Source organism: Emys orbicularis, chromosome 19, assembly GCF_028017835.1.
Source record: "Emys orbicularis isolate rEmyOrb1 chromosome 19, rEmyOrb1.hap1, whole genome shotgun sequence".
In the NCBI taxonomy this organism is placed as follows: domain Eukaryota; kingdom Metazoa; phylum Chordata; order Testudines; family Emydidae; genus Emys; species Emys orbicularis.
Window position 1 is genome coordinate 10,535,559 of NC_088701.1, and position 16,233 is coordinate 10,551,791.

General features: G+C 40.8%; 1 pseudogene; it reads left to right on the plus strand.

Annotated features, from left to right (window-relative positions):
• The window catches only part of LOC135892054 (bromodomain-containing protein 4-like), a 104,801-nt pseudogene that overhangs the window by 55,620 nt on the left and 32,948 nt on the right, over positions 1-16,233 (plus strand).

The following is a 16,233-nucleotide window of genomic DNA, read 5'->3' on the forward strand; positions in this document are numbered from 1 at the left end:
AGAATGCTCTCATGCCAAACTGGGGTGCCATCCTGTGAAACAGTTGGCACATGTATAGGCCTGGATTTTGGATTGTCCCAGGCATGAGACTCACTACACTGGGGCTGCCATCCTGGATTCTTTCCACCAGTTTTTGGAGCTGTTTTTGGACTTTGTTTTAGTTTTTAATATATGGTTAATGCTCAGAAAAGCATTTTAAAGTTGAATAAAGCCTCTTACAGAATCAAAAGTGACTGCGCACGTAGAGGGGAGTTTGCAGAACTCTCCAATATCCCATTCCCATGCTTTTCTTTGTACTGATATATCCGAATAAAACCTTTACGTTTGGAATTCAGCAAGCCATAAGAAGATGTGAAATTGCCCTATGTGCTGCTGGCTTAAGCATCACTTGTAAGCTTATTTTGGTGTTTTGGAAAGAAAAATAGCCTAGAGCTTGAAATGTAAATGTCAAATGCTGCATATGCATGAAAAGCCTTCTCTAACACAGATTGCAGAAGGATTGGGTCATGGGCAGGATTGAGTGTATGCAGTTTTGGACCCATTGTAATTCATTGGGTCAATAGCATTATTTTTAAAAAATACTATGCATTAATTATGGGCCAGTATAATCTAGTCAGTAAATAATGTGTGTGAACATTTCTAGCACACTTTCCTTCTGCAAGAATCTGATACATGCATGTTTATGGGTTATTTAGGCAAAAGTTGTATTTGTTACCTCCTTAGGGAATTGGGAACAGTAGGGCAAACTCTTCATTTCTGCCTAGGACTAGGAAGGAACATGGGAACAGGGCAGTGAGTTTGCTGTGCCCAATTGCAATAGTACTTTACTTAGTTAAGCTATTTATGACCCCAACTATAGAGCATCAGCATACAAGCAGCCCTCCATGCAATAGAATTCCTATTACGGGCGTTGTTGATTACAGGAGGACCATACAGCACAAGACTGGATTCTGGGTTATTTTTGTCATCCTTTGACAATATTGTACTATTATCTTGTTGCAGCAGAGAAAGTGGATGTAATTGCTGGTTCCTCTAAAATGAAGGGGTTCTCCTCCTCAGAGTCTGAGAGCACCAGTGAATCCAGCTCCTCCGACAGTGAAGATTCAGAAACAGGTTAGATGCAGCTTATTTAAAGACTCAGTCCTATACCTGTCTTCTGTATAAATAAATATGTTTTCAGTACTGGCTTGGTCTTTAATTTTTTTGTCTTTGTAATTAAAACAGTACACACAGTGTAGATCCTGCATGTTGCAGTTGCCTGTATTGGACCCGACATATGAAACTTGGAAATGGGGGTATGGCATCTTGCACTTCCCAAGATTACAAGATTTTATTGCTTTTCTTCCTTGCTGTGGGAGAGCCAACCTGTAACATATGCCCAGATACTTTCTATCTGGCCAGTGATGTAATTACACATTTTTAAAAAGACCCCTTCTCTTTTCAGTTTGCTCTTGGGGAGTGTAAGTGTTCTCACCAGGAACACTTCTGCACCAGGGCATTTTGCTGAACAGCAGCTGAGGAAATGTGGGTTTATGTATAAAAAATAAAAACAATGGCATGAAACAATTCTCTTCAGGAAAAGTAGGATGAATTTAGTGAGCAGTAATGACTTTGTATAGCTTTTCTATTCTCAGCTGATACGCCCTCAGAATTTGTGATTTAGGCATGTTAAGCTGAGGGTGTTTTTGCACTTCTGAAATAGAGGAAGAACCACACTTTAAGAAACTAAAGTGGCATTCATGTGTGTCGAAGTGAGCAAAGCTGCATAGCTAAGAATTCGAGTTATTCTTTCTCGAACTGCCAGCTCTGTGTGGGTTCTGAAAGTTAAGCTGGGTTCTTTCTGGCACATAAATCACCAGTAATAAAGTTTCTGCAACTTTAACGTAGTTAACTATGTCTGATGAAGATGTATGAGGTAGAAAAGAGTCCTGCTTCCACTTCTATAGCTGGATTGACTCTGAAGTGCAAACAGGAGTAAAAATAAATAAAAATGCACTTGTAATGTAAGAAATTCTGTGACTGAAGTAATACATTTTCAGGCCTGCCATTGCGTTTGGAGAGGCCTAAGAGCACAGGTGCTGAATGCATACTGCTCTAAAACTTCAAAACAAGCCCCAGATGTATGCTAAATACTCGCCTCTGCTTTTCTGCCCCTTCCTCCTCCCCCCCCCCCCCAAATCAGCAGAGATTAGTATTTATAAGAGTTGCTTTGGATGCTTACTGATGACACTTCCTACAAACACTCCGATTTTAAGCCTGTATTTTCTTTGGGGGGGGGGGGGAAATCTGCACTAAACTGTAGTTAAATATAACACATTTAAGTTGCATTATAAAGTTAAATTCAGTTTTTTGAAAGGAACTCCTGACGATAGTTCTTTAGAGGAAATTATATTTAATACTGGTCAAAATAGAACTTTCAGTGTTCGCGAATGCTGTCCTCATAGTGTGTGTTAGCGGACGAGAATGTTAGAAGAAAATGGTCTCCTGCTACTAGATAAGTCTTGAAGCAGAGCTGCCACATTTACACTCAAGCCATAGACTGTTGTTGTACAATTGTTGTATTTCAGTGGCTTTATTTGACTAATGCAGACTTAGGCCTGCCAAAGCTTCTGTGAAAAACTTGTTTAGAAATCAAGTTCTCTGGTCTTTTCTTGCATGACTCTTTGCTCATTCAGGGCTGAGACACGGGAATGAAAAAAGTATTGTTCCTCTTTGCCCCAGAAATTTATTCCCAGTGTGATGCAGTTGTCTGCAAAAGCACAGTTATGGATATCTTGGCCTGGTTTACGAAGTTTTTGTACTACTATTTGGCTATACTACTATAGTTAAATCAGTGCAAAACCTGTGTGTAGACAAACCCTAAGATGCCACAATATGGTAAAAACAGAACGTACGTTCTCATCTGTCTTTTTCCATGGCAAGTGTGCATGATCCAGACAAAACCATTTCTAAGTTAAATGTTTTTCATAATCTTCCTGAGAATGAGGCAGTGGAACCTGATTCATTTGATTGGGTGGATATGAGTGAAATTGAGCTTCACTTGCTCATTGTCCTGTAATTGACCTCTTGGATTGTGATTGGCTTAGGGAGCAGACCTCTTCTGTTCTTCTGCCATAGAGCACTTTATCCTTAAGAATGAATTGCTTTATAGTTTTTGTATTTTGAGTAAGCTGTCACTAGGCAGAGCTAATTAAAACCTTGGCTCTTTATAAGTTTTATGTGGTGTATGGTATGGAAATCTGTAAGATGACAGTTTGCTCAACTTTGCAACATAACAGTCACATTAGTGCCTCCAGTGTACTCCACTGTGTACCATAACTGCACTTCCTTGGGGGAGTTCTAAACATGACTGAACTTTTTTTCTCTAATGTTCTCTGTTCCATAAAACTATAAGAACTGACTGTAAAACTGCTCTTCCCAAAACATATCCATATCTCCTAGTCTGATTCCATCTTGACAGTCTTGGGATGACAGGGCCAGTGTTTTCAAAACTGGCCTCTTAATTTTGGTTGCCTCTGTTTTTGGGTGTCCATTTTGGACTAGATTATCACAGGTGCTGAGGTGCCCCCACTACCCCACCACCCAGCTCTTTAACTTGAATTGGCGCCCCAATAGGTGCCCAGCATCTCTGAAAATCATGGCCAGGGTGTCCCATGTTGGCTACTGGAAATCAGATGTTTTTGAAAATGTTGGCATTAAGTGATTTAGTGCTATCATTAGAGCCATTGGACAGCACTCTGCCTCTAGGTATAGTGCAATGTGTGTGGTATGTGAGCCTTCTTTCCCTTCAAATTTATTTTGAAATTGCAAATGTTCCTTGGGATGCAATTTTTGGTTTTGTTTTAGCTTGTTGGCTCTTATCTTTCACTTTCTGTTCCAAAATTAATCATATAATATGTTTATATTTCTCTCAGTTTAAACATTGTTTTTAAAAACCAGCAACCCTGCACGCAGTTTGTATTCTTTATCAAGCTTTCTGCCACATAATAAAGCTACAGTCACCAGATTTTTTTTTTAGTAGTCTTTGAATATGTACAAATGAATATACTTGTTTTGATAATACTTTGTTACCAAAAAAAAGAAACTAAATTTTTCTGGTCTAGAATATTTACAGTGATGTTTGTTTTGCTAAATCTTTCTCCTGCTTTTCTGATTAAATATAGGGGCCCTTGTTGACCCTGTACTGCAGGATAGTAACTTAATTATTAACATATAGAATACTGTTATCCATTAATTGAAATGTAATTGTTTAAACATTTTAGAATTGTATATTTGACACCTTATGTAACTAATGTATTGTTAGTTCATGATACCCTTTACTGTAACAGCCCTGTCGTTGGCCATCCTTTGAGCTTCTCTCTCTGTAATGTTTAAATGAGCAATATGATTCTGGAGAAGTTGCAAAATATATATCCTGATAGGAGAATCTTGGAAACACCTGCACTGGTGAAGTGGAAAATTAGATTTAAAATCTTACTGATAATCTTTGCACTTCAATTTGTAATAAGATCTGGCTTCTTATGCTCCTCTTTTATAATAACTTGGTTTCTGTTTTTCCTTTTTTTACCCACTGAGCTGCTGTTTGGTGGGTGTACTTGGTGTTTTGTGCAATAGATATATGTAGTTTTAAATCATCTAAAAATCTTAATACTATAATTGTAAGTTATTTTATCTTGGTTTGGTTTATCATAAAGCACTTTGATACATGTAAAAATACACACCAGTTAATTCTATAATATATAAGAAAAAATAGGTACACATTATATAACTAGTAATACTGAAATTACACTTCTGCTCCAATCTCTTGCAGTTCACTCTCCGTAGTCACTAAAGACAGGTTTTAATGCACTAGTACAGTGCTCTCTTACAGCTGCCTGACTCATCTCTGTAGTCCAGATTTCTGAAAAGCTACTTACATTCTGGGTTGATTTTGCTCCACTCACTTTAATCCACCTGTTGTTGCTAATCCTTAATCTAGAATTTAAAACCGAATTTATAAAGCATTCTTGTTAATAATCATGAGTACTATACTTACATTGAAAATCAGCCCTGGAAGATTTAATACCTTGAAGATTGATATTAGTAGAGAAAACAAATTACTGGAGGATATTTTGCAGGAGATTGGACCAGGTGAACAGAATGGTCCCTTAGTTTTATAATCTATGAAAACAGAGGTACAGGATTAAAGGATTAGTGCAGTTTAATTTTAGTTGTGTTTTGATAGTATCTTTATGAATTGTAATGAGATTGAAATTCATCCTGGAAACACCTACTTGTGATATAGACTAAACACGACCATCAAGTTAGCTGGTAACTTTCTTACCTCCTGACTTTCTATGCAAGTACCGTGAAATTTCGAATAGATTTCATTGCCTCTTTCAGTTATGGTTTTTGTATCTTCAGCCTTAGGTGAGGTTGCATGTAAGTAACCTTTTTTCTACAGAATACAAAAAGTTTTGTAAGCATATCTGTTCTTTTGATCTTAATCATTCAGTCATGAATGATCAGGCTATAATATACAGTGGTGCATCTTTATGGCAGAGAGTGTCTAGAGCTCACAGAACACACAAATATACGTTAAGAAGTCAGAAATTATCTTTAGAGGTGCAGTGCTGGGTCCTTCTGGCTTGAATATCCTCTTACCTCTTTAGTGAAGCAAAAGAGCTCAGTTTTATTCATACTGGGGGGAGGAAGGGAATGTGGGAGGCAATACTTGTGGTGAACTCGGTCTCCATGTTTCATAGCTATTGTTTCATGTTTCATAGTTTTAATGAATGAAGTAATATTGTGATGTTATACCTCATCTAAAGATCTCGAGTATTATTTTGTGTTCATGCCTTAGCTAGCAAGCCTGAGATGACTCCTGAAAAGCCTCAAAGACCACTGATATGTAGAAACCATTCTACTAAAATTATTTCCAAACACCAAAGTTAAGGTTTCAACTTGACTTGTGTCAGCTTTCTCGCAAATTTTGCTTTTGTTCTGAAACTTCCTATGCTGTAGCTCAGCTCAGAGGTAAACTTTTGGGTTGAACATTTTGAGTCAACTCCAATTCAGCTGTGAGTTGTGCAAAAGAAAGATACTTTGCCTGTGTTTGTAATATGTATTTTTATGCATGGATTAAATGGCTGACCTTTCAAACTTCAGACCCTGCTAACTTGTAATCTGTTCCTTAATAGAGTTTCCTGTTTCCTTATGAATCTGAGGGGGGAAAATACTTCCCTCCTCAACAGTACTTCACCCATTTGAATTTAATTGGCTTCTGTTTTGTCTTTATCAGGCATCAGGTAGCTTTTTAGTCATGTTTGACAGCCCTGCCCTTCTCAACAATCAAACTCCTTAACAACGTCGATATACTGTGGTGACTGAGAAACTTAAGAGAATGGGGGCATCTAGATTTGGTGTGGGGGGGTCCTCTATGCAGAAACTTCCTCTCATCCTCTTTTTCTCACATGGGCTGGGAGTCTCTACCAATTCAGATTTAGTGGGCTTAATGCCCAAAGTTCCTGATCATCTGGCACCTAGGAAATGTAGATGAACTAGGATATTCTACCCTAGTGTCCTGCATTCAGGATGTAGTTTGAATGGTGCATCTGAGGAGGCATTCCTATCCACACATAGTGATTTGTGAACAGAATGCCAGGTGTCAGATTGGCAGAGCTTGTACACAGCAGCTGACCTGCCTACTAATTCAGTAGGCCACCATTCCCCTCATACAGTTGTACCTTCAATACCTCATATGGCTCTATATGAATAAACTTACTTTGCTAAACTCCTAGAGGTGATTTGGCCCTTGGGTTCTGAAATAGGAAACTTGATTCCCTGTAGTCTTAACTTAGGCCTTGGCTACACGTGCAGCTGTAGAGCGCTGTGAGGTAAACCTGTCTTCGTACAGCTGAGTAGGGAAAAGCGCTGCAGTCTGTCCACACTGACAGCTGCCAGCTCAGTGGTGTGGCCACACTTGCAACATTTGCAGCTGTGTTGGGAGCGGTGCATTATGGGCAGCTATCCCAGCATTCATGTGGCTGCAACGTGCTTTTCAAAAGGGGGGGTGGGGTGGATTGTGACAGGGAGTGTTGGGGGAGAGAGAGTGCTTTTTGGAACGTGTCAGCTCTCTATTTTGCAAGTTCCGAACTCCCGGCCCCCTGCTCATTCATTTACTCACTCAAAGCAAGCTGCAAACTATTTGCTTTTCTCTGTGGTACGAGCTTTGAAACCGGCACTTCCGCATTCCTGCAGCCTGTCACAACAATGGAGAGGACTGACCACTTGACAAGGTGATTAGTACAGCCCTGCAAGCGTTTACACTCACACCCGTGAGTCGTAGCCACCTCCGCTGCAGCTGTTATTCCTCTCGGAGATGTGGAGTACCTGCAGCGGTGTACCCAGGGAGATACAGCGCTGTAAGTGCCCTGCCAGTGTGGACGGGGAGTGAGTTACAGCGCTGGGGGGAGGCTTTACAGCGCTGTAACTTGCAAGTGTAGCCAAGGCCTTACTGTGCAGATAATGTTTCGAAGTGCTCACTACCTCCTATCTGTTGTAGCTCCTCCCTGGGAAACACCAAATGGGGGAAGAAAAAATAAGAGATTAATTTTCTCTCAGTAGAATCTAGAATTAACTTTGTATTAATCACCAAGGACACTCCTAATAGCATCAGTAGGACCCTACCAAATTCAGGGTCCATTTTGGTCAATTTCACGATCATAGGATTTTTAAAATAATAAATTTCATTATTTCAGGTATTTAAATCTGAAATTTTATGATGTTGTAATTGTAGAGGTCCTGACCCAAAAAGGGGTGGGGGGTTGCAAGGTTATTGTAGGGGGGATTGTGGTACTGATGCCCTTACTTCTGCGCTGCTGCTGGCGGTGGCGCTGCCTTCAGAGCTGGGTAGCTGGAGAGCAGCGGCTTCTGGCTGGGAGTCCAGTTCTGAAGGCAGAGCCACCGCCAGCAACAGCACAGAGGTAAGGATAGCATGGTATGGTATTGCCACCCTTCTTTGTGCTGCTGCTGGCAGGGCACTGCCTTCAAAGCTGGGCGTCCGGCCAACAGCCACTGCTCTCCAGCCACTCAGCTCTGAAGGCAGCGCAGAAGTAAGGGTGGCAGTACTATGAGTCCCCTAAAATAATCTTGTGACACCCCCCCCCTCCCCCGCAGCTCCCTTTTGGGTCAGGACCCCCAATTTGAGAAAAGCTCGTCTCCCCTGTGAAATCTGTATACTATAGGGTAAAAGCACACAAAAGATCAGATTTCACAGGGGGAGACCAGATTTCACGGTCCATGACAATTTTTTTCGTAGCCATAAATTTGGTAGGGCCCTAAGCATCAGTAAAGGGGCTTTGCAGAAGAGCACTGCTATATCTATGGTCCTGCAAACCACTTGAGTAGTTACTCGGAGAACTATGCAGTTGGGGAGTTGACTATTGAAATTCAACTGTCAAGGCTCTATGACTGATCAAATTTGCACCCTTACTGTTCTGATAACTGTATAAAATTTGGCTTAATATTCTATTTTAATGTGGTGAGTTTTAATAGAAACTCTTTTGTTGGGAGTTTGGGTATGGGATATTCTTCTCTTTATTCTTTTCACTGGGGATGTTCATTTTTTAAAACATAGTTTCCATATTTTCTAATGAGACGTCAGGAAAAGTGCTTTGCTTTGGTTTTGAGCCCACTGAAGAATTACCATCTTGATACACCACTCCTTGTCAGTTTACAACATGCTGATTCTGGTTGCATCTGAATTGAGGAAGGAGAACTAATTAATATTTGTAAAGCACCATACAGAGCTTCAAAGTCCACTAGGCACCTGCACTTGAGTGTAATCCTATTTTAAGAAACTATTCACTTGCATGACTGATTGCAGGATCCAGGCCTTCGTGTGTTTATGTACTGTGATACATAGAAAAGCTAAGTACTATTTTTAATCACTGTTCTTTTGCCCTGTTAAGATTAGGGTTGTTGGGTTTTTTCTTCAAAACCCTAGTGTTTTTTAATGTAATAATTTGACAAATATCGCATCAGCATTTTTCTACTAAGGTGATAGTTCCATTAGAAATTCAATAAACTGATATGCCAGCACATTAGAATATAGGTATCCCTTTTTCTGTAGCTAGATATACATCTTATCCAAGACCAATTTGAACCTTGGGCTTTAGTGCTCTTGCTACTGCTAACAACTTTCTTTAGCCACATTTTTTAGGAAACCCTTCTGCCTTACATGACTGTGTCAGTGGCATAGAAGCCACAATGAGTTGATCTGCTCTCCCTGCACAACAGGGGAAGGGAAGCAATTAGATTTAATTGTCTTCCAGCAAAATGCCAAGAAAGCACCACAACACAGTCTGGAAACCATGAGTCACTTATACACAGTATTCACATTTTGAGCTCATCTCTAATACCAGGGTAGTATGGAGGTTCTCTGTGCTATCAAGGGAAGTTTATTTTATAACCAAAACTATTTTGTAAAGTTTTTACTTGCAGTCTCTTAGCATTGTTAAAATGTTTTCTCCAAATCACATGATTGTTCCTGTTGTATTTTATTTTTCTATAAACTGCTGGGAACTGGGATTGATTTTGACTGGAATGTATAACTGCATGTTACTAGCAAAACTGTAATCCTAGAAAGTAAGAATGCATTTGACAATGAATGGACTGTCCTTGCCATTTTGATTCAGATTCCTTTTAAGGCACTTCAATTAGCATTTATCATCTACAAATAATTACTTTATACAGATCTGTTTATTTTTATATTTTTATCTGCATGCTTTTTGATTTAACAGTAATGTAACCACAATCTTTTTTAAAACAAGCTGTATAGTTTTTTTATATTTTGTTTTTAAATAAAAATAAATAAAGTGTTTGGTTTGCTACAGAAAATGTACCTTTTGTATAATGGAATTGCAGTTTTAAGAAGTCATTTCAAAATGGAAAGAATATTTTTACCAAGTGTATAATTGTATACTGTTATATTGAGTATTTCACCTTCCTCAGTGAAAGTGTGGGGAAGTAACTAATTAATAATTGGAAAAACTTGTGAGAGTGGGGAAGATACCCTAGAACCTTCCAGAGAGGGAAGCTATTTGATAGAATAAGTTAATTGTAAGCAGAGGCTTCACGTACTGGAAACTGGGCTCTGATCTTCGTGTTTCTACTCTGAAAAGTGACTTTGTGAGAATGGCATCATGGAATCCCATATTTATTGTGTCTTGAGGATTTCTGTGTCAGATGTGCTGTGTGCACAAGTAGAAATTTTTTTCTAACTACCAGCCTTGAAATCTCAACCTGGGCTCTAAGAGCCAAAGCTTAGTTGAAATGCAGTATGAAGAGAACCATCATAATGGTTCTGTGAACCAGATTTAGTTCATGCGGAGCCCTTGGTGCCTTTCATGGACTTCCATAGGTGTAACACTGATTTGGAACTTAATAAGCAATTTTGTAGATACACGAGATGGAATAGAATCAGCAGCTCAGTCAGTCTTGGCTGTGTTGGCTCTGCAGGGTTAATAAGAATAAAAAGCAGCAAAATTTTATCTCTAAAATAGCTGATGTGACTATTCAGAGTAAAACTGAAAAGTGATTTTCTGGGCCACGTTTTATAACTTTGTCTTTTGTTTGCCTGTTCTTGCATTTCTGGAGACCTCCTGGTTAGTTAAATGGCCAGAAGGTTAGTGTACTGTGGCTGGCTGGAGTGGAGCGGAGTGGAGCTGTGTCCATAGCTTCTTTAGTCCCACGGAATCACACCCGTGAGTCTAATATTAAACAGAACTGCTGATCCAAACAAACCAGGAGATGCACAACCGTTTGCTCAGAGCAATATAAAGTGAATGGGGCTTCTTGTCAATCCAGACCAAACCATTTTCTCTTACCTGTGTGCAGAGCATGGTCCAGTATCTTGGCTAAACATGTGATAGTTTGTCAATAATTCAGTTTAAACTAAAGACAATATCATTACAAGAAATATGCACACCAGTAAGCAAACGTGCCGCTTCTGAGGAGCTTGGTTAGAAGCTAGCCATCACACCTCTGAGGAATATAGGAGTGAGAGCAAACACCTGTACAAAGAAGCAACTAGGTCAGAGTGACACCACTTGGTACCTTTTTAACTGCTTTTCAGGGTTGATACTTGCACACAGCCTTATAACATGTCTGATAGTCCCTCTTTTTCACACCTTTACTATTGCAAAACACACACATGTTGATCAGCTGCATGGAAACCATGAAGCTAGGGGGTCTCTGACATAAAGTACAAATGAGAAATGTTATATATTAAACATGGCATTTTTGGCTGACTCCTGAAACTGGGGACTGTCTATGTATAATCTCCCATTTCCAGTCCCATTCACATAGGAGTGACACTGGCTTAATTGCCTTTTCGCTGATAATGTTTACTAGTGCAACTTCCTTGTGTACTTATGCAGCGAATCTGCAACTTGTCGAGAGGAATTCTCTCAAATCCCATTGATTTGCAAAGATCAAATATTTCATAGTTTTCCTTGTCTCTTCCCCTCAAGTGGTGGTGTCCTTTTACAAAACTCCTCCTTTCCTGGAACCCCCCACATTTGTTTGTATCCCATCCTTTGATTTCTTCCCATTGGTATTTTTTCTTCTGAATAAATGGAACATGACAGAAATATTGGTTCCTTCAGTAACTTTTTTTTCCCAGCCACACAGCTTATTCAGTTTCCTCCTAGTTTGGTATGCATGGTAGGAAGTTTCTTGTGATGCAGACAAGGTAAAAGTGGATCAGCAAGTAGAATGTTTATAGCAAAGTGAATCAGGTTCTGTTTGCTATATATATTACACTTGCATCAGATAAGAATGTGGCAGTTACAGGCTCCAAAGCACATTTGCAAACCCCTCACATAGTGTATGGCTCACAGTAAAGCAGACCAGTCTCTTAGATACTTAACTGTTACAGAGACTGACATCTGTCATTTTGACGACTTTTCTGTAAATTTGATTTTAGTTTACTGATTAGTATGGGGCTTCTATTTTCTGCCCTCAGTCATAGAGTAGGAACTCAGAAAAGACCTCAGGGAATAGTTGTAAAACATGATTTTCCTGAAGACCTACATGTTGCTGTGTTTCTTTCTTGCCTTTCAGTGGCTCGGTGGTGACTCTTCAGTTGATTGGTGTGGTGTTCCTGTGATTAATTCTCTCTCAGCCTCTCTCTCGGTTACCTGGGTTTTTGACTCAGATGGGGAAAGTCTATGTGGGGCAAGTCACTTAATAGCAGAAAACATCAACCACTCTCTCTTTCTCCTTTGTGCAAAGTAACGTCAAAGGGGCTGGTTAAGATGGCTTTGTATATTTAAGTCAAAATCTACTCTTTTAAACAAGTTTGCAAGCAGATTAACCATAATCATTTTTCAATTTTAGTCCAGTGGAAAATGCACTGGACTGGGATCCAGTTTTCAGCTCTACCATGTACAGTTTCAAGAGAGACGTTAAACCTCCCATGTTTTAGATTCCCCATCTGTAAAATGGGAATGATGATACTTGGCCCCATTTGTAAAACGGTTGGAGAGCCTCGGAGGAAAAGTGCAAAGGATTGTTTATTTTTTGTTCCATCCACTTCTGTATGGATGTTTAGCACATGAGCTTTAATGCATGTAATTTACTGAGGTTTTATTGGCTCTTTGAAATGTCTTCTTCTGGGTCAAGGCCTAGTTAAGTAATTATTCGTACCAAGTTAGACTGGCAAAGTGTCAGATTTGTACAGTAGTCCTCAAATGACTAGTGGCCCCAACCAATGGTGTTGATGCTTCATCTCCCAATACTGTAATGAGGATCTCTGCTACCCACCTTCCATTTACTCTTGGACATGTTCTGACCTGCAGCTGAGCTTGGGCTGTTCCTAGTGGTCACGAAAACAGCCTGAACCATGGAAAATGTGAACAGTTGAATGAGAGTCTGTCAATACACTTGAGGTCTTGCTCTGGTAAAATGAGATCGCTTCCTGAAAAGCGTAGGGAATCCCTGTAATGATAGACCCTGGTGGCTGCAGGGACCTCCAGGAATTCTTTAATTGTGCTGTATTTACCTTATACCACAGGGAAACTCATAATGAGAGACACATATGAAGGAAGCATGATATACATAGGAAGGGGGTCTGAATACTTACTAGATCATCTTACATTTTGCTACAAAATGGTTTGACTTTGTATTGGCCTTGCAAAATTATGAAAATGTCATAGATTCCAAGGCCGGAAGGTACAAAAGTGATTATCTAGTCTGGCTTCAATTTACCAGCCTAAGTACAAATTCTACCATATTTGCCTGTCCCCTCCCATGAGGATTCACGGTGGTGAAAATAGGAATACTTGACTTACCGATTTAAAAAAAAAAAAAAAAAAAAACCACCTGGGGCATGAATGGGCCACTAGAATTTTGCCAAGGCTGTTTTAAACCCATGTTCAGGGGTAGTGCTTGAGTCTTAACCCCACACCACTGGGCGTGCCAAATAATGATGAAGTAGAACACGTTCAAGCAAGGGAATTGATTCAGGTGTTTGGCTGGAATTCTCCAGGGGAGGAAATTTAAGCCAGATGGTCAATATTGTGCCTTTCATTTTTGTTGATTTAATAAACTCTGAAGTAAGCTGCAAAGGAAGTCTTGGGAAGCTCTAATATATAACAAATTTTCACCAATGGAGAGAGGCTGACTGGTAGTGAAAGCTGCTGAAAGTCCCAGACAGTTTTGTTTTAGGGTGGAGAAGAAAGTTTCTTCTGTTTGACTCCCAGTATGACCTCTGATAGAAAGCGGTGAGTTTAAGCCCTCTTCTTGTTTAAACAGCAAGAGGCCCTTGGATGCAAACTCTTAACAATTCTCCAGTGTGAGAGGAAGGATGGCTTTCTGTGTTGCATCTGTTCTATCATGGCTGCTGTCTATTTATTTTCTCTTCTCCATCACTGACATTGTAATGTTCAAATAAGTGCTCTTGAGCTAACTAATGAGCTGTGAAAACACTTGCTTCACAGCCAGCTCTCTGCAGCCCTGTCAGGTTGTATCTCCAATAGGCTATTTGAAAGATTTTTCTATCATTCCAGCTCCACCAATGGTAGCAATGGAAGTATTTTCAGTAGACCACTGGCATTTTTACCACCGTTATCTAACACTGGTCAGCATGGGTATAGAAGACACCATGACACAAATTCTGGCAGCTCCCTGAGTCCTATCCACACCAACTCCCACTTTGGTTACCACCGGTGGCACTGCACTGGTGAGAGATTTCCAAGAAACTCTAATATAGGCAAGGGCTAACCAATTCTTATAGTCTGTCACTTTGGTGTCCCAAAGGCCTGTGGCCGAAGAATTAGTGTTGGTCAAAGTCTTGAAGAAATTTCTTTGTAAATCATTGTAGTTGATGTTTTGAAAGTTCTGATCCTTCCTGGTTTTGTGAAGGAACAAAGATGTAGCCAAGGAAACTGAATTTCTTTCCTCAGGAATCTGTAGTAAGTTCCAAAGGTAAAATCAGGGAAAAGCTGCCTGTTTTTGTGTCTGAAAATGTGTTCTTCGTGAGTGCTTCAGAGAGAGCAGTTTGCAGTGAGCACCAAAACTTCGCTACTCTTCCTGTGATTTAAGTGTTGTACTTGTAACTGAGATCAGTAATATTAGTTGCTCCCATATTTGTGTCAGTGATTCCTGGAAGAGCAGCACGTGGATGCTAACCCTTTTATTATCCCTTCTTCCTTTCTCCACAGAAATGGCACCAAAATTGAAGAAGAAAGGGCACTCTGGGAGAGAGCAAAAAAAGGTGAGTTTTGGAGAAGCCTCCCTCCTGGAGCCATGAGAGAATTCCTATGAATTAGCGTCCTCAGTATACATTGACCGCCGAATCATCAGAGAGGTTGGGCTGGGCCGGGCACACAGGCTGTTAAAACAATACTCTTATTTAGATCTCCCTTTTAGATCAGGAGCTTATAGTCAACCACAGGCTCAGTCCCTCCATTATTGATGTCTGGAATTGTTCTGAGCTGCCTCCCTGCATACCAGATGACACAAGGCTGGAAACTTAAATGAGGTGGTGTTCTGCTGATCTCATGAGTTTTTGTCTTCCCTAGCATCACCACCACCACCATCAGCAGGTGCAGCAGCAGCAGATGCAACCACTGCCTCCACAGCCTGTCCCTCAACAAGCACCGCCTCCGATGAAGTCTTCTCCCCCTCCTTTCGTACCTGCACAGGTCCCCATCATGGAGCATCCGCTCCCAGGGAACATGTTTGACACTATCACACATTTCACCCAGCCCATCATGCATCTTCCTCAGCCAGAGATGCCACCCCATCTCCCCCAGCAACCTGAGCATAGCACTCCTCCTCACTTGAACCAACATGCGGTAGTCTCTCCTCCAGGTAAGCACTTAATGGGCAATGCTGTGTGTCTAAAGCTGTAGCCCTTTCTTCTTCTTGGAGTAGATGCAGCCATGTATTCCATGTAGGTGTGTGTCTCCCCAGCACACCAGAACAGGAGAAATTTGCCCAGCAGTACCTGTAGAGGGGTGGCACTCGCACCTTGTGGTTATAGTCCTGGCTACATGAGGCAGTGCTGTCCTGACCCTTCCTCAGTTCCTTCTTACCGCCCATGACTGGAGTCGGAGCTTTGTGTGGTCTCAACCTCTCAACTAATTTAGTTTTTTCTCTTGTATATAGTTAGTAGTACTCTTAATGTTAGAGTAGTTTGTGTTACCAGTCTGTTTCCGCAGTGATGCCCTCCTGGGGTTTAAACATTGTCTTTCATGTGGGGAAGCGATCCCCGGTAGCAAGGCCCATGTCAAGAAGCATTGCGCAATCTGCCGATCAGTTTTTAAGAAACTGACTCAAGTGGCTCGGGACCTTCGCCTAAAGAAGCGCCTGCTCGAACAGGCCATGCGGCCTGCTTTGGTTCCAAGGCCCTCAGAGGGTCAGAGGTTGCCCTTGGGCTCCAACAGCACTGCCACTTCACATTCTGGAGCAGGTACTTCAATAGGGGCTCTTCCCTGTTGACTGTGCCGAGGAGACGGTCTCATAAGACCAATCATAGAATATCAGGGTTGGAAGGGACCTCAGGAGGTCATCTAGTCCAACCCCCTGCTCAAAGCAGGACCTAATGCCCAACTAAATCATCCCAGCCAAGGCTTTGTCAAGCCTGACCTTAAAATCCTCTAAGGAAGGAGATTCCACCACCTCCTTAGGTAACCCGTTCCAGAGCTGCTTCACCCTCCTAGTGAAAAAGTTTTTCCTAAGATCCAA